Here is a 19237-nt window from a genome sequence, read left to right on the forward strand (position 1 = left end):
AATAGCCTTTAAAAATTTATTCTTTCCAGCTGTCAAAAATATACAATTGGGTGGATGTTACAGACCCATTAAATTCTAGCTGCATATTACTGAATGAGGACTGTATTAGGAAAGATGTGCACAAAAAAAGGGTGGGTACTATGGCTTACCTCAAAATAGCAGACAATGATTAATGGAATACTTTGAGTGAGTTCTCTGCTCTTCGCCTGTTAGTAAACTTTTTTCTTAAATTCCTACTGTGTCAAAAAGCAGGTCAGATAGGCAGCCTGCTGATCATTCCTGTAAGTAAACACATAAACAGAATGCAGAAAGTGTCTCTATTGTTTTCAAATCAGCACATCAACATCCTTTCAGTATTTACTGTAAAATGCTCTCAAGGTAAGTCACTATGCTTATAACCAAATAGTGATGAATAACTTCCATGATCATGTCTGTCCAAAATAAATCTATGTACCTATCTCCTTGACTGTCCATCCTGATTGCTGCTTACCGATAATGTCAGGCTGTGACAGTCAGATTGTGTGAAGTGCTGTGGATGCTTTATTGCTAGTTCATTTCCAGATTTCATAGTGTTCTAACTTCTCAGGCTTTCAAAGGGCTTAAAATCCCAAAGCTCCTTTTTATCATATTCTCGTCAAACTCCCTCACAGACTCTGCTTCCTTCATTTGCCTAGGTCTAGTTTTTCAGATATTACACAGTGGTACCAACCAGAAAGATCTATGTGTATAATGGTACATCTCTGGGAAGATATAGCTCAAGTAGAATAGCTCTTGTTAGAGATGCATATGGGTAAGCTAAAGATAATTCTAAATGATGATTCTAAATTTGTGGCTGGGAAATTTCAACTTTATTAATGAAGTAAGGGGACTACTTCAGGACTCCTGTGTGATGTCAGTACTGATGAAGGGATCTGAAATACCTCTGTCTTGTAGTATCTCCCATTTTACAGTCTTTGTGAGATTTTCTTTTTTCAGATGCACAAATATGGAAACTGTGTTTTCTAGGCTAGGGTGGTAGGGTTGTTTCAATGAATGTTAGTGCAGGCATGGAAATGGTCACCATTCTGAAAGTTTTCTGCTACATGGAGGTGAAGCAGAAAGGAAGTGCTTTTCAAGTATACATGAAAGTGTTTATGTAAGGGAAAAAAGTAAGCTAACATTCAAATGAGAAGCAATTTCTTCAAAATAATAGTGGGAATCTATGTAGCAATGTCTCCTTATAATAAAAGTTGTGTGTTTTCCCTAAAATCTAGGTACACTTGAGTATGTATAAAAATGAACTCTAAAGGATGAATATGATGACCCGATGAATTTAATGATTACTGGTAGCAGCAAGTCAAACAGTAAGACTATCACAGAGCAATTTGGTATCATAGATAAAATGAAGCAAATTTTTAGCTTAGGTTTAGTATTTTTATATTCAAATATGTTAACAGTGTGCACCTTACAAACTTGTCAATCTTCACTTTAACAGTCCAGATCATCCTACATTTCCCTTTTCTCCCATAAAGGTCACTTTCAATGTCCTCTCAGGGGTATGAAGTTTCAACTGAAATGAATTCTTTCTTTGCAAGAGGAAAAACACACCTGTCAGGTTTTCTACAAGAATCAGTGAAAATCTTGATCTCCTGGTCTTATTCAAATTCTGAATGCTTACAGCTCTCAATGACCCAGCAGAGGCAACTCTGCTGGCCTTGAGACATTAACATTCACACTGATATTCACATTGTGTCAATTTTCTCTCCTATCAGGTTTTAAGCACTTCAAGACATTGGGATGATCCAAAAGAAGAGCAAGGAGATTGGGGATGGGGGCTCAGAGATTTCATAAGACAGACAATGATGGTATACTGGAGAGGACTTTTTCAGCAAATGGTAGCCTATTTCTTCATTAAGAGAAATTCTGTTAAGGAAGGACTTGAAGTAAAGAAAGTCAATACATCAGTGGGAATATTGCAGATTTTTCAAATATATTCATCCTGGTGATTTCTGAGTTTCCCACATAAGAAGTGTAAAAAATGTGGTTTATAAGACTTCTGTAGGTTTTTTGAAGGAAAATTAAATACAGTCAGATCTTTTCCCTCATGACTGTTTGTGAACTGTAAAAAAAGAAAGTTCCAATACATTATACAGTATTTAAAGTAGAGAAAGATTTGAAGCACTTTGCTTTGCATAGCAATTAGAGCCAGGCAAAAAAATTTAATGAATAATAGTAGTAATTCAATAAATTTTCCTCATTCCTTTTTCAGAAAGAAAAAAAATTGTCTAGCAATGGATTCCATATTGTTTGAACTTATTTAATACATAGAATTGTTCTTATGTTGCTTTGATGAATTATTCAGATGTTGCAGGGAAAATACAAATGGAAATATCTGAATGTGTATATCTACTAGTTATAAGGATTTTGTTTTTCTTCACTGATTGACTTAAACAACTAATGAAGTTCACAAGTTTTTAGTCCAGATTTTACACAGTTCTTGGTTAATTAACTACTTTAAGATTACTTTCAACAAATACCCAATTTCTATTGTTCTATTCATAGCTGTTTTGAAAGACAAATTCAAATTCTGGCTTCTTCATTGAATAAAATGCACCTGCAATAAATAACATGTCTATACAAACAGAAGAATGGAGGTCTGATTTAACTATTCCTAACTGCACGTTCAGAAGTAGAAAAATCCTTCAGTACGGAAAGATGTACTGATTCTCCCATAACATGTACTCCAGTTGTGGAAAATGAAATGGAGAAAGCCTGATTTTGTTGAATTTGACATTCTGGAATGTTCTTTCTATGGGAATCTCAGAATAAAAATTAGGATACATTTATTTGTTTATAATATAGCATTTTCCAAATGGCTCAGCTGATTCTTTCTAAAGCAATAGATTGTTATATTTCTCAGTCATGGCACATAGTCAAGTATCTCAGAGACTTAGATTCCCGAGTCCTATTTCCAAACATGATTAATAGTAGGAGGTTAAAGATTTATATTATTTTATCTAAAGATGCAGATACAAGGCTGAGGTCTTGAACTGACTGTTAGGGATTGTAAGCAGAACCATTAGTGAGGCACTACATATTCTGTTGACTACTCCTGATACCTGAGGGGCTTTTGGCAAGTGACTAAATCAGTGAATGAGTTCTCATTAAACATAACAAGCAGTAAGTGTTGGGAATGAATCAGGTAAAAATACGTTGGCTATTCTACTTCAACTAATTGCCCTCCTGACAAACAGTTTATTTGGGCAAGGTCTTGAAAGCTATTGCTGTAGCTCCAGTGAAAAGGTATCAAAGGAATGTTCACTTATTGAGTGCTATACATCAGTCCCACTGTGAATTTCAGCACATGAAATGTCTTCCCTTGTCAGGTGTATAGTACCTCTCATTTCTTCTAAAAACACTTTTGAGAGTAATGGGATGAAGATTTTGACCAGTATGCACTTGCTGCAAAAGTGAAGATGTGCCAAGCCTATTGGGGTTTTCTGTGTTCTGGGACTGCTCCATCTAATCAAAGGCATTTTAATTAATAATGGATCTCAATTCTGCTCTTTTTCTTAGACTGTTTTCAGTCTACTAAGTTACTCCTATTTCCTACATTTTTTTCCCCTGCAGTAGAAAGGTTAGGGACAGAAAGAAATAACCTGCTTTAATTTCTTTCTCCAATATCTCTGGGAATGATGCAGACTACTGTAATGCTGTTGTATTTGTTTATGTTTTATCCATATTTCAGTGGTAATCACTTATTGCAAACTGAAGAACTGTAGGGTTTCCTCACTTTTCTCAATTTGTCTCATTTACTGTTTTAGTTATTAACATGTTTTCCAGTCAGTTAATAATGGATTATTTTCATATTTATATTTATTCCATAGTGGTGTAATGCATACAGAAGGTTTCACATTTTCTTTAAGATTCATACATCTTTTTTAGCTTCTTCTGATTATAATTCTGTTTTTTTAAAAAAAGTAAAAGGTTTAAGAGGTATATTTCTGTGTGGCTGTAAAATTTCTGTCAGAACTAGTTTATTCAGTAAATGGGAATAAATACATATTTGCATCATACTCGATACAGTCATGCTTTCTGTCATTTTCTTCACCATAGCTGCCTATGCTTGAGATATAAGATAAATTTAGCATGCACAGAATTCTTTGTAGCATTGTGAATTCTTCTGTCATCAACACAGGCCCAACTTAAAAAGTGTATATGACAGTCCTTTTGCATGAAATACAACTTCACTACCAATTAGAGATAAAATATTATAAGCAGCAGTATTGTAAGGAATTTCACCAATAAAGTACACTCAGGTCTTTACTGCTTTTCTACGATTTGTTCCATTTGTAGGTTTCATGTTGGAGTTGTTGCAATGGAGCTTCAGTTTCCACTTGCTCAGGAAAAGGTTTGGTTTTTTTTAGCGCAAGGTACTAGACAGGAACTATGAGCATTCAACACTTGAGGCTTTACTTGAGCCCATAAAGCCTTTAGATTACTGTGACAAATTAATTATTGGTTGACATTTGGACTAATTATTTTGTTATTGTCAAACTCTGACTAAGTACACTGGCTGTTCTTCTCTGTGCACTTCTGGATGTGCTGCAGAGTGAAGATCTTCCAGGAAAGTCTGGGTATGGGTGCAAATATTCATTCAATAATTGTCAGAAAACCCAGTACATTTCAGTACTGACTTGACAATAGTTCCTTTCTAAGGGCACGATGGAACCTATTTAAGCATTTCTTTAAGAGCTCAGTAGCTCTTCTACACAGCTTGCATAAACTGATGCCCATTAAATGTAAAGGGAAAAGAGGATTCTAAGATGTAGATCATCAGAAGTGAGATACGGTGCATAACTTTGATTCTGCTACACTCAACGCCACTGGCAGTACAGATGAGAAAGCATCTGCTCTTGGTGTGTGCCAGCAGAGGTACATCTTTGTTTCAGAAAAAAGAGAAAACTAGGGAGAGATCTGTGACTGTGATTCAGATTTCTTTAGTTATTCCTGTGACTGGTCCATATTTGTGTCTTCTGACTAACAACAGGCAGTAAAAGTGGGATCATAATCTAAATTTAGGTGTCTATGATGGTCATATCTATGCATGTTTGTTTTGTTGTCTCTGCCTACATAGTCAATGGAATTTAGGAAGCTGTTTGTTTGTTCAAATGAAAATACATTCTTTGAGGTTGACTGAATAATACTATGACCTCCAATGACTGTATTGACTAGGTCTCAAATGACTATCAAGGGAGACTCGCTGTCCTGCTCTCGTGTGACGGTCTATACTACACATATCTTCATTTAATCTAACCAATCTCACCTTACGTATCCAGGTTCAGAATAATTTAGCTTGGTTTGAAACAGGTAAATATGGTAAATGTAAAGGACTCTTGAAAAACATGGCTGTATTTTAGCACCAAGTTACATTAAAAGAATAGAATCAGTGAAGTAACTATCCATTACTATGGTGAATTGCTTGCATGCACGCACATGCTTTCTTATTTTGCAGTTAGATCCCAAATGCACTGATATTCTTTTGTTAGTAAGTGGCTTTCTTTTGGTTATGTTTCTCAAGAATAAATGGTATATATAATTACTAACTTGTTAAAGAAAAATGCATTCTACTTTCTTGACTCTTATTGTATGATCAAAATTTAAACCAATTACCTTATCATTTATATTGCTCTAGCAAATTTCTTGAACAGAACTTTCCTCTTAAAAATGTGCAAGGAAAGGAAACATGAATTACCTTTCCCTGGTAAATATTTTAACTTATAATTTTACAAGGTACTTGTTTTCTTCAACTCTTTTTCCTTTCTACTCCCATATATGATTAGATGATGTCTAGTAACACTTTTTATGGTTTAGCGTACTCTAGCAGTGCCAACTCAAAGTGGTATATCTCTAATGATTTTTGCTTTTCTAAAGTGCACAAGTATAAAAAAGATACATGAAAAACAATCTGTGAATTTCTTGATTTGAAATCTCCAGAGCTACATAATCCCTTATGCATCAATTAGCTGCTGAGAGCAGCCAAAGCTTTTTATTCAATATTGTATTCTGAGTCTTCTTTTACTCTTTTTATCTTTGTCATTCAGATTTAATAGACCATCTTATTTCCAGTATAATAGTTAATTTTCATATAACTAATGTAAACTAATATAATAGTTTAATTTTTATAGATTCACAGATTATAAAGTCTAATGGGACATTCCTCATCATTTTATCTCATCTTATGTACTACCCTGGTGACAGAACTTCCCTGAGTTAACTCATGTTTGAGTGAAAGCATATATATACACACACAGAGGTATATGCTCATGATATAAATGTAAAATGTATTTTTTTTGTTCTAAAAACTGTGTTCCTTCACAGAGTTGTTATATTGTCCAAACACATTATTTAGCTTACCCTTATCATTTGTATGATTTATTTCTAATCTGAATTTGTCTAGTCTCAACTTCCAGTTTCTTGATTTTTTTATATATTTGTCAGACATTCTGGAGATCCTTCTATTATCAAGTAGATATTATTTAGTCTTCTAAACGAAACTAAGCTAAACTGAAAAAACTAAGAAAAAAAAAGGAAGAAAGAAGTAATTCATAGAACTGTAAATCTTGTGATGCATCTTTTTAATAAGACTCTAAACCAAATGACTATGGAATGGCAAATGTTACATTAAAAAAGAGGTAAAAGGCTGGAGGAAAATTATAAGTGGAGTATCTCAAGTCTACAGAGCTTTTATTTAATATTATAAAATATGACCTTGGCATGAAAAAGTAGTGTTTTCATCATGAAACGTTCTGATGACAGAGAGATGGGAAACATTGTATATGCAAAGGACAATCAAAGTATCATGAAGAAGAAAATAATGACAGATATATAGAAAGAGTGAAGTTTTACAGGATGAAGTGTGCAGTCAGACGGTTAGAGACTAAAAATAATAAAGAATTTTTTTAGAAAGTGGAAGTTCATTGATTGAAATAAGACAGGAGATGAATTTCCCATGTGGAATCTTTTTCTTTACTAATGGTAATGTGGCCATGAAAAAAAGCAATGAAATCTAATGATCAAGATAGTTCCAGCTGACATAGGGAAATATTCTTGTTACTGTAGAAATCCGTATAGGACTTCATCAAGAATGCCATTTATAATTTTAAACTTTGGTGGTCAGCAAAAATGGACACAAACAAAAAGAGTTTCAAATACAATCTGTAGGATGAAATGTGAATTAAAGTGCCTGTGAAATAAGGTATCTAAATGGCTTTGAATTATTTATCTTAACAAATGGAACCCAACTAGAGAAATTATTTTGTCTATAAACATATAAGGAAACTAACAGGGTTAAAACTACCGAAGTTAACTGAAGATCTTAAAGTAAGAATGAATAGGCCATGAATGTATATAGGCTCAAAAGCAGAGGGGGCTTTCTTGCCATCAAGAGGTAAGGTTCTTGAATGGCCTCAAAACACAAAAATATGCCCCACTAGTTCTGTGACAGAACCTCATAAATTTATAGGAGTTAACAGGGTTGCCTGTAAAAATAATAACAGAATATATTATTATATCATTGTTATCATAATACTTATTTTAAATATTGTCAAATTTCTGTTCTTCATGATAATCTCTTTCTCAGGAATTGAGTAGCTATACTTTACAAATGCAGTCTTCCTTTTGTGTATGGGTGCATATCGTGGGTTTGGGATGCAGTAGTAAAAAGTTACTCCTTGTCATTCATATTTCATTTTTTCTTCCAGTTGACATGACCTACAATCTTCAAAATCTTTGAAATTCCTAGTGTGTCCTATCTTCTGGTACAATATGGTCATAAGAAGACAATACTACCTTATTTTATACTTGATTCTACTGAAGATTTTTGATTCTCTTGAATCTGATGTCAGAGACACTTGAAATCAGTGACTTGGAAAGTAATTAAGGTTGTCTAATGTAGACAGCCAGGGGAAATACCTGAATTAGTCAGTGTGTCTCTTTAAGCCTACTGGCCATAAAAACTTACTCTTGGACTATGGGGCTTTCCTTTTGCACATCATCTCTTTCCCCCTCAAAATCTGTTCTAACTAGGTTATAATCACTGTTTTGAACATCAGCCAAACCACCTCATCAGATTTCAGCAATACCGGATAGATGAAATGTGTACTCATAAATTAGCAATTTATAATTGCTATAATTCATTACTCAGGCTCCTGGAAATGAGCTCTTATTTGAATATGGTTCTTCCAACTAGTATTTTGTTCTTTTTTAAATAAAGCTGCAATATTTAACTGCTCCTCCCTGCTTTCATGGAGGAATTAATTACTGATAATCTTCAAACTCCTAATTGATCAAGGGCCCAAGATGCCTAGGCACATAGCTATGCAAATTAAATTGAATCACAAAAAAGAAAGATCATGGTGTGATTTTCATGAACTACTTTTAGGGTTCCCTCTCCTCTCAGCTCTGCCAGATTTCAGCTATAGAAAGACTTCAGTACACAGTCTGGGCGATCAGGAAACCTGGTCACACCTTCCATCCAGAGTATAGAACTGACACTGCAGGACGACATAAATTAGCTAGAAAGACCAGGAAGTACTTTTACACACATCCACTGAAGAGAGAAATGCTCTCAAAATAGCACTTCATATCAGCTTCCACAAGATTTCTTTCATACTTTCAGAAATTTTCCTTTTATTTGGAATGTCTTCAGTGCTGGACAGCAGAAGCAGTGAAGTACCTGCTAATGTTTGAACAACTTGTTGGATCTCCTTTACTTTCTCAATAATGATATACTCGAACACCTTTCCAAACTCAGTGCATATGCTATCATCACAGTGCTTTGTCTCTCTTACTCACATTCACTAACATTCGATCCATTTCAAATTTTCATACTGTATTTAATTTTCACACCCAAGTTTATACTTAATCTGAGTTTCTGGATCTTAGGTTTTACAATTAACTTGCATTACAAAACTTTGTCAAAAATGCCTCCTGAAAATTGTTTTTCCTTTAGAAAGACTGCAATTGTGTTCAGCAAGATGTCTTCATTCAGTCTTCAAGGTTACAGTATCTCCAGCACTAATCAATAAGCATTTGATTCCTGGATGAAGGTTAAAATGATTTTCTCTCACTGTCAGCCCTGGCAGAAATAATCTGTTCTTTTGGCAATTCTGTTGCCTAAAACCAGTCTGCATTTTTATAAGTAATTAGTCAACAGATAGCTCTCTAGGAGTGGGTCATTCTTGATTAAGTGAACAGTGAAATTTCAACATCTCTATTTGGACATAGATATTAGGTCATCTGGATTTCCTATGAACTTTTCCTTTAAATCTAAAACTATGTATCTATAAAACACCTCTATGCAAAACCAAAAGCAACAGTCCAAATTCTCAGATGACATTAATAGTTGCAACATCCTGAAGATCTAGCCCATTTCAGTAAGTGGTAGTATGCCAGTTGAAAGTCCAAACCAACCAGACATGAATGAAAAAGAAATCTTATCAAATTGTTTATGATTTCATCTCAGTATTTTTTAATAACAATTTATAGGAATAAAGGACATGTTTCAGTATCTTCTTACTATTATGGAGGACAAACAGTTAGGGAAATATATGTCATTAAACCATTACTGATGTATCATGTAATCTTTGGAATAATCTGTTAAACTGTGAAAACATAAACTACCTTTAGGTGTTGTAAACACTATACATGTCCCTACTCATTCAGAATTTTAAAGGAAAATAAGTAAAGCTCCCAAGGCTGCAGTTTCTTGCAAACTATCAAACTTGTGACAAAAGGATTGAGATAGGGTTTGTATTCTCAGCATTAATCCTAGGTGCCAAGATAAATATGTAAAGAAGGCATTTTATATCCTAAAAGTAAAACTTTGAAAACTTGCTAGAGCTTAAAAGTTAGATGAAAACATTACCATTCTCGTATCTCTTTGTAAATGGGAAACGGAAATTTGAGTATGAAGATAATGAAATGAAACTATAATGAAAACTACAGTTGGACATTTGTGATAGACAAGCAATTGCAACTTAGCATTCTAGTTTATGTTTTACAGGTACTCAGAAAATCCTGACCATTTAAAGAAATGCAGAATATAGCTACTACTACTCTTTTAAGACATAGGAACTAGGAGCTGAATGTTATAAATTAAAATGTAGCAAAACCTTACTAAATAATGATAAGTATCTAGCAAAGAAACTTGATTAGCTGAGGACAAAGGCTATATGGTAAATCATTTGAGAGAGGCTCTGTGCTGATTTAACGAACATCAGGTTCAGAAATTATAGTATGCAGGGACTGGGGGAGAAAGTCAATAATAAACTTGGAGATTTCAATCTCATGAGTTTAAGGAAAGTATTTCCAGTAATCCCCAAATGACATTTCATTAGAGAAATTGCTCATAATGGACATCTGCTAGAAAATCCAGGAATGGTTAGAACTTGCATGCCGCTGACTCATAACTGGCATTTGATCAAGTTCATCAACAGACTTTGTAAAAAGACAAAAGGGAAATGCTACCTGCATTAGTGTCAGGCTTCAAACGCTGTATAATTTCTGAAGTCTGTGTATGCTACTTGTTGAAGAGCCATCTGCTGTGGGAGGCTTGGGTGAGCAGAGTGTTGAAGATCCACATGTTTTGCTGCCTGTCTAGCCAACTGGCAATCACTACATGGAACATGAGGCCTTTTTAGATGGGAGCACAAATAAGAATTGTTTGTAATATTTTAGTGTCATGACTTCACAGTAAAACTTGTAAAACTTTATAAAACAGAGTGCAGCAGACCACGACTGAACATTCATGGTCATACCAATATCTGAGCATGAACCTGCCCATTGCAGACATGTTGGTATCCAAAGACATCTATCTGTAAAAACATATATACATCTGTATTTTGTAATATGGTTATAATATGATACTTTCACATCATGATTAGTTTGAGTTGCTCATGTAGCTCTAGAACAAGAAATGTATATAACATATTTTTCTTTCCAGTTTGTATTTTCTTTTCTATCGGAAGCATTGAATTTCATCTACCACTTGGTATGCACAGATCTTGCTTTCCCTGTTCAATTGTCATTACTTCCATCCACAAGTTTTTTCACTTTCCTCTTGTTTTCTCAGAACCCCATGGGAGAGGGGAGTGGTGAGTGGCTGGGTCAGTGTTTGACTGCCAGCCAGGGTCAACCCACAACCCCTAAAAAACCTTATCTGTTTTTTGAACATTACTTCCTTCTTTTTTCTTGTTTTGTTTTTTTTTTTCCCTCCTAAATTTATTTTAGGAAATAAATATAGAAGAAATACCACCACTTTTCTGAGCAATTAACATAGAATAAAAGGGCAACCTTCTCTTTAAAGTCAGATTACTTGGAATAGAAATAAGGCCAATTATTTCATTAACTTCCCTTTTGTCACATCACAGTGATTCAATACTTAAAATCCTTGCTTTACATTTAAGGAAGTCCCCAAAATCATGTGATTTCTATATACTGGCAGATTTTACCAGAAGTGTTGAAACCTCATAAAAGATTTCAGGAAAGTTGCCTGCATAAACTGGTATGGATAAAGAGGAAACATTATTTACCTTGACCTTCATGAACCTGATGAGAAGTTTATACCTGTTTTTCAGTTTGGCTGGTCCTTTTTTTTCTTATTTTCCATGAGTGAATGTACTCTTATCCCTACATAATAAGGAGAGTAGAAAGAGTTCAATCAAGGCAGATAAACGATAATGAGTCTTTATAAAAGTAATTGTTTATCTTTCAACCCATTGAGTTAAAGAGAGTCAAAAAGTTAAGTGTGTGGAACACTGCATGGCGGATGATGAATGAAGAAATAAAAGGAAGGACACAGTGGTTTGTTTCAGAACATTCTCTATGATGAGGTAGTACCACAGACCATTGGAAAGAGAGCTGGCATAGGTTAGCAATGCAGAAGCACAGAGTTTAAAGATGAATGCATTATGTGCTAAATAACATTCATTTAAACCCTCCTGCAAAAGGAAAGAACAGATAGTATGACTTTTCATTTAAAACTTCTGAGAGTATTTGAACAGCTGTTTTATATTCTTTTGGGGAGGTTCCAAAAAGACTAAGGTAGAGATTAAGTCTGCCAGAAAAGAGAAGATGATGTATAACAAGACTATCGACAGATAGAAAAAGAGTTTAAACTTTTTAACAGATGAAACAATTCAATGAACGTAAATGTGGAATAATGATGACTTTGATGGGTTTTAAACACAAGGCCATGTTCATCATAAATTATAAGCTATAAAAAAGGAATTCTACAGTCAAAAGACAAGCCTGTTTGTATCATTAATGAATGATGAACAACAGAAACACAAACCCCAAATCTCAATATGAAAAATAATGACAACTTTGATAAGTCTATTACACAAGCATTCCCATGCTTCATAAAATATGTAGAATTAAAAAGACAAAGAAATTTTTTTAAATCCCACAAGAGAAGCCTTTGTGTGATTAAAATTTAGCGGCTCGCTCTAATAATTTTTAAATGAAAGAGTGAAACTACTTAAAACTGAGAAACATGTAGATTACAGGCTCAATTAAAACAAATCAGAGTGAAAAGGAATTCAACATTAATTTATTTTAGAGTGCACTTATCGACACTTCATGAATAATGTATTATTATTTCAGTGAATGGTGTCATATATTACACATCGTATACAGAATATATTCTCTTATTATATGTGAACTCAAAACAGGATTCCTCCAACATTTTGTGCCCCAGTATCCATTTCAACACACATAAAGAACTATTAGGGGCAACTATCAAAAAACTGCTTTACATTTGCTGAAAAGTCTCTTTCCACAATAAGATTTTTCCTTTTGAATCAGATATTAGCATGAAACTCAGTTTACAAGAGACAGTGTATATGGTGAGAGCAGTCTGTGTTGCATCTGAGGGACTCACAAAAGGACAGAGTATTCAACATCAGTTTGTTGGAAAGAAACGTAGAAGGATCCTCTAAAGAGATCTGAATCCTTTTCCTAATCTGGAGATGGTAGAGTAATAATAAGGGATAATGCTAAATTAATAGGAATGATGACCATAATTTACAGATGATAATCTAATTTACATAGCATCTGTTTAAGTTGCCAGAAGAAGGTGAGGGTGGAATACATGCAGACTCTGCAGACTCACCCTTCCAGTCTGCCCTTGCCTTACGTCATGTTTGCCTGTACTCGCACAGCAGAACAACTGGTAAAACAGAGAGACTTTTCCCAGACCTGACAGTTTTCAGTGCAGTATCACTGGACTAGTTTAGAAGCAGTCCTCTTCCAACTGCAGAGGGGTAAAATGGTGTACTGCTTTATTCTGCCAGAAAACATGGCTGAAATTACATGACACCAGATGTAGCACCATTGCCCTTTTATGAAACTGCAGAGAGTGAAGAATTAGGAACAGTAAAGATGGTGTTCACCAGCACAGACCTATGTACCTGAATATTTACTGTCCAAGTATAAGCTAATCATCCCAGGCTCACTCTACAGTCAAAGGAGAGAAATAAGGGTAGTTCCTCTCACTTTGAAATGCCTGTTTCTCTCCAGACACCATGCCTGTTGCAATATGCTGGTTGTACCCCAGGTAACAGGGATAAAAATTTCCTCTTAATCCAAAATACCTGCTTCATATGAGACAAAACAGTGTTTTCAGTGAGATAGCATTTATATGACAATATCATATTACTGTGTGAAAAAAAAAATCCACTTTTGTTTTGATAAAAAAATGAAACATTGAAAAAAGAAAATGTGTCATATGCTTTCCAGATGTATAAATTATGGTCTCATGTAAGACAGGCTCTTATGAGTTGCAGGTCCCTGGGGAATTGTCCTAGTTTTATTTACAAAGATAGTTTTAGATTATTTTGATTATGGCTTTTAGATTTCGAATCTAAGATTAGTGAACTAGTATATTATGTATTTTCATTAAAACACATTCTGCCTAAAGCATTTTTCATTCATTCATACTGCCTGGCAAAAACCAAAATAATCCCAAGGAGAAGTTACTCTGGGACTGGGATTGTGGAAATTCCTTGAGGTAAAGCAGGGAATGAGTTGTCCTTCTATCCTGATAACTTGAGGAAGCTGCTGTCACAAGTTTGTGGGCCTTCTGGTCCCATGAGCTGGATAACAGCCGCATCTCTATAATCCTTAACTCTGAAAATGAACTCTGTTGTGCTAGTTAAGCTCCGAAGTACACATTTATAAATAACAGCCACTGAAGTTGGTACAAGTTTTGATGTTCTGAAAAGGGCTTGGTAAATACTGAGGAGGACCATCATGCCCAAGCACTTGTAGCATTAGCCCTTGATTGGAAGTCAAGGAGTTCTTCAGTGTTTCCATTGCCTTCTCAGTCCCAAAGGCTTCTGTTCTCTGTGGTGTCCTGCCTCCTGAGGAACTACTGTAAGTCTTTGATGACAGTAGGGTGAATTCACAGATCACTCGAACCCCAGCTTTGCTAAAAGAAGATATGTCTCAGGTAATTAATGAGTCTGGAACAGCGGTGATAGTGTTACTCTGGTTTTGTCATCTGCTGAACTGATGTATCTCTTGTAAGGTTTTGTTTAGAAGCAGCAGTAAAGACTGACGAAGTGAATAACCAAAGTCAAGCTTTGGAAAACATTTTATAGAGAGGTTCTGAAACCTCTATTAAAAAGATTTCTATCTGAATGCCTTTAAGAAAAGTTTTGACAAGTACCTTTAGGGAATAATTTAGATACAGCTTTGAGAGAGAAGTAGCAGTAGATAACTTTGTGAAGTTCCTTCTAACCATACTGTCTGTGATTTCACGGAAGTGATGAAAGAGATTGTGATAATACAGGCAGTTATATGGGATATAATTTCTTTCTTCCAATATTTTTGGTGTTTATACCTTTCATTTTTTTTCAAATTTTCTGATTATATGTGTACTTTTATGGAATTTTGATGTTAACATCTCATCTTCTGAATAATTTTGTATCTAGGTATGTGAAAGAGTGAAGGGTTAAGATTTTTTTAGTATCTGCCCAGAGAAAAGATGAACATTTCTCTTCCATAATAGATAAATAGGCTTGTTTTCTTCATAAGCAAAGAAAAAACTATCAGCTTGCTGGGAGGCAGGGTGGTAATTTTAGTTAGAATTTTATTGTAAAAACAAATATTACTATTCTTTTTTGGGGGGGGATAAACTCAGATATGAAGTCAGACACCAGAGCCTCTTTTGACAGCTCAAATAATTTCTTAACATCTCACTCTTTTTTTTTTTAAATTAGTGGTTTTGTCCTGCATAAAAGAAAAAGCAGGAAGCTCTCAGTCTATTTTAGCATGCTTTGATGTATGTTATTCTAAGGGTGCTTATAGTTTTTTGTTGGTAAGAAATTAAATAGGAATCATTTGGAACTACATATGCTTTCTGATCATTGAACAGAATGGACTTTGGCCTGACCGACGTTTGAAAAGTGCTTTTAATCAATTTTAAGCACTCTACACATTTGATATTTGAACTTGACCAGCTGATTCGGGTGTTATTGCCAGCTTTTTGTCTATGATCTGACTTGAGGGTTTTACTGGCGCCATTTTCTTTCTAGCATTATTATGCCTTTCAGGACTTCCAACCATAGCTTCCTCCTTGCAAACTGCCATTTGGAAATAAAAATACAAATATTAAAATACGCATTTCTGAGACATCCAGTTGCAGACTATATTACCTTTTTTATGAGGAGGCTAGCTTGCCTCAAGAGATGTTTCATTTTTCAGAAGCACTAGTAAGTAAAAATGTTGTGAAGATCATGATGTCAGTACTCTATGTCCTTTGACCCTGTAAAGTTCAGAAACTTTGCTGTTGGTTTGAAAGGGAAAGAGTGGTAGAGAGATTGTTTGGGCTGACACTGATCAGCTCTTAAATGTGCCAGAGACTCACGATCTTCTTGGAGAATTATCTCAGAACTGAATGTGAATAGACTTGATCCGGATAAGACTCTTAGAAATATTTTATATTTTATTGGGCTTGGAACAGCCAGATGTCTGGCATTTATGAGTTGTCTGCAAGGTTGCTCTAGGATGCCAACATGCCTAGCTTCTTCAATACACCAGGACATGTTGTTTCTCTGCATTTGTATCTTATGCTATGATCTAAGAAGGAAGTCCTTGGAAAGATGCAGTTTTGCACGCCTGTGTCTATGTTTATGTTGTAAACATGTCTCAAAATCTCAGACAAACTGAAACCTGCAACTCATTCATCTACATTCTCACACAGTCCAATATGTTTCAAGCTGCAGTTTCAGTAAAGAAAAGTGTGTGACAAGCATGTTGGCATTATTTTCCTTGAGCAGAAAGGAGTTCATAGTTATATAGAAAATAAACATTTGTTTCAAACTCTCTGTATTTTCATGTTGGGACATTGACATGTTGATAGATAATCATGACACAATAGGTAAATGACTGTCAGAGTACTGTTTTTCTCCTACTTGGCTTATGCTGATGATAAAGTGATAACTGCTGATAACATGCTGATGATAGGGGGATAATTATGAGGATGGCATCCTAGTCTTTTATCACAGATTTAGTTTTCCAAGGTCTTACGATGTCTGAGTTTTGATAATGTTCTTCCTCAAGTGATTTTTCAGTTGTCTCTTGACTTTACGTTTGTTTTCTTTAATTTTACTGCTAAACACAGTTTTGCTAGAAGCTATATTGCCTGGCCTATAACCATTATTTTACATCAAATAAAAATGGCTGGTTTTGAAGACCAGTGATGTTAATTATTTGCTCTCAAGTCATAGATGTTTAATGAATTTTGATAAGTAATCAACATTTCAGGTAGTAGGGTATTGAAAATTTACTTTTCCTATGGTCCTTGTCCAAGATTTTCCTCTATTTTTTATGATTTTTACTTGTTTTAAGGTGCTTTTAGTACAATAACTTTGTAATAATTTTTTTCCCAAGGTCAATTTTTACTGAAATTTTCTCTGACTTTTTCTAATATTATTCTGTTATTATCATTTGTCTTTCATTGACTGTTCTCTGAGTCTTTTTTTCTTTTCACCTCTGAAAATAAATGGAAAATCAATTATGTGATGAATACAAATACATAATAACAAACAACATCAATGATCCTGTTGTGTTTTAAAAGCTCTTTTGGGGCACCTGATTCACTAATACATGTTTTTCAAAAATCTTAAGTAGACTTTTTTGTGTAATAGTTCTACTTAAGTAAAGTAAAAATATATTTTTTGTCACAGTCTTTTTTTTTAAATAATAAAAAGATATATACTTTTAAAGATCTACTGTGAAAACTCCTATACTTGTCCATAATATGTTTAAGAATGTCATTACTGAGATATTTTAGGATATCTGCACTAAAAATGACTTTTTTCAAAAAAACCCCAAACCAAACCCCACCAATATGGTGCATGGGATTAACTTATTTTGTACCACTACTCTGCACAAACTAAGCTGAAGATAGTTTAGTTATCCTTTTCTGCTTATACACCAAATGAAGCTCAGACATCACTGAACAGCCATCAGATATTAATGATTCTCAGTCACTTTTACACTGGGCCAGATCTGAACTGCTGACCTACATATGAAAGGTCGACTCCATTCTTTATTTATCTACAAAACACAGAAACACTGATAGTACTTTTTACATATTACTATGCAAACCCAAAGTATATTAGAACATAAAATACATTCAAATTAATATTTGAAAGATCTGCTTGAGTGAAAGCACAAATTTGAGATTTTCTTCTTCTGGGAAAGCTAAATTAAAAATTGGTATAGGGTTGTTACTTGCCATTGTTTTGATAATTTAATACTTTATTTAATTGTATTTTAATTTTAGTTTCTCTCATGCTTCCAGGTTGAGAAAAGGAATTCCCAGCAAAAATCACAATACTGTAATCCCTATGTAATAATTCCCCTTACAAACATTGTTTATCTTTAGTATACTACTTCATCCTGCTCCACTCCACAAAGTTGCTCATTCCAAAATGGGGTGCAACCTAGCCATAAATTTCTAGAAAGAAACAGTCCCTGCCATAATGTGTTTCAGTCACCCTTATGTAGAATATTATAAAAGATTTGCTTTCTGAGTTACCTTAATTTTTGCCTTCAACAAGGTGTTCTTCAAATAACTGGTGCCTTATCTGGATTCTCTTTAAAAGTCACCGGCATGTTGAAGCTGCAAAATCTGATGGATAAGGCTACAATGAAGTCAGATATCTATCTTCAGAATCTTTGGAAACATACTTGACATCAACTCTGTTATTTACTGTTAGCCTACTTCCAGGCTGAGCAGATGTTAGAAACTTTCTGACTAATAGTTTTTTTTTGACAGAGAATGATGACTTAAAAAAAAAAAAATCAGGTGAAGGTTAGTTTAAGAAATTTCTTGAATTTATAGGAATAATCTATTTTAAAAAGTTTTAATTATCTGAACAAAATTTTCTAAGATACATATTTTCAGGATTTTCTTTTTTTTTTATTCTTTGATTTGGAATAAAAAAATACTTGACAGTTTAATTTTCATGAAACCACAAAGCTGTAGCTTATAAAGCATATGAATTAACTAAGTAAAAGTATAAAAGATAACACAAAACATTGAATACATAAAACCAGTGCACATTATAGACACAATATGTTTTAAAATTCTATGGAAGCTTTTAGAATATACTTTTTGGTTGCATGCATAATGAGAAATATAACGTCATACTTCCCATTTTCTAACCTTCTCTCCAAGTGCTCATTTGTAACAGTTAAATAGAAAAGCAAGATTTAAAAAAAAACAAACCACCCCCCCAAAAAACCCAAACCAAAAAAAAAAAGGCTTACACAAATCTAATTGAAACTTTTAATTAGTCTTATGTTATTTTTAGACTGTCTCAAGGCTTCATAATTGATCCTTTACAGTTGTACAAACAAATAGAAGACCGGTAAGAACCTGAAATTCATGATGTTTACTAATGAAGTCAGACTGGAAACCTCTTCATTGAATATTGCAATTTGATTGCCATCATATTCTGATTGGACCCTTGATTTGCATTTTAATGAGCACATAGTATTTGAAATGCAAAACAGGGTGTTATCAGGGGTATTTCGCTAGAGCTGACAGGATTAAAATGAAAAACATCTAATGTTCTGTTTTATAAAAATATTAAAAAAGGAAGTGCTAGACAGACACATTTTAATTTATTAGAAGCAGCTTATAATAACTGACATATTATTTAATTAATTTTAGATTACAAGA

The sequence above is a fragment of the Harpia harpyja genome, chromosome 3, assembly GCF_026419915.1.
Source record: "Harpia harpyja isolate bHarHar1 chromosome 3, bHarHar1 primary haplotype, whole genome shotgun sequence".
In the NCBI taxonomy this organism is placed as follows: Eukaryota; Metazoa; Chordata; class Aves; order Accipitriformes; family Accipitridae; genus Harpia; species Harpia harpyja.